At 49.6% G+C, this 770-nt stretch overlaps 1 non-coding gene across 1 annotated transcript; it reads left to right on the forward strand.

Moving 5' to 3' along the window:
- Positions 1-453: 453 nt before the first annotated feature.
- trnas-uga (transfer RNA serine (anticodon UGA)) lies at positions 454-535 on the forward strand. Its single transcript has one exon. It is a non-coding gene; the product is annotated as a tRNA-Ser (tRNA).
- The last annotated feature ends 235 nt before the right edge of the window (positions 536-770 follow it).

A 770-nucleotide genomic window follows, 5' to 3' on the forward strand; every position in this document is an offset into this window, starting at 1 on the left:
AAAGCCAGGTCCCACGGGGGAAAGGACAGCGTGTGGACCCACAGTACCGTTTGTGAGCTGACAATGAGCCAGTGCCGCACAGGACACCAGCCATTATTCGTGTCATCTTGAACGTAGTGAGGGCGCAGTGCGAAACAAGATGGTCCTGTCACACACCGAAGAACAGCGCTGCAAAGTGACTGGAACTCCCCCACCTTCCATTTACGATAAACATCTCGGTAAAAGCACCGTGAGTTCATGGACTGTGAAATTGCAACTTCCTGTGCACAGAAATAGTCCTCAGCAAACAGACGGCAGCATCTGCTTTGCTGTTGATTAAAATGAATGAACTGTCATAAACAGTGATTCTCTGCACAGTGAGTGTGTGTGAGACCCCCCCTGTGATGTATACACCTGGAGGATGCTCACAGGTCTATAGAGCTGTTGTTAGAGCTGTTGTAGTTCAATTGTGTAGCTGCGATGGCCGAGTGGTTAAGGCATTGAACTTGAAATCCAATGGGGTTTCTCCGCATAGGTTCGAACCCTGTGTGTAGCGATTCTACAGCAAACTGCTTAAAATAGTTGTAGAACAGTTGAGGGGGTTGTTCAGCCCAACTGCCTGCCTCTCTTCTACGGTTACATTCGAGCCAGGGTGTCCCTGGAGATGGAGCACACGGTGTCCACTGGTACACTCGCGGCCTTCTGCGAGAGGTGGACGCCGGAGGGACCGGAGTGCATCATCACCCACGGAAACCACATTTTAATTTGATGTTTTGTCTTAAGTTTAATTT

Source organism: Pristiophorus japonicus, chromosome 8 (assembly GCF_044704955.1).
Source record: "Pristiophorus japonicus isolate sPriJap1 chromosome 8, sPriJap1.hap1, whole genome shotgun sequence".
NCBI classification, from domain to species: domain Eukaryota; kingdom Metazoa; phylum Chordata; class Chondrichthyes; family Pristiophoridae; genus Pristiophorus; species Pristiophorus japonicus.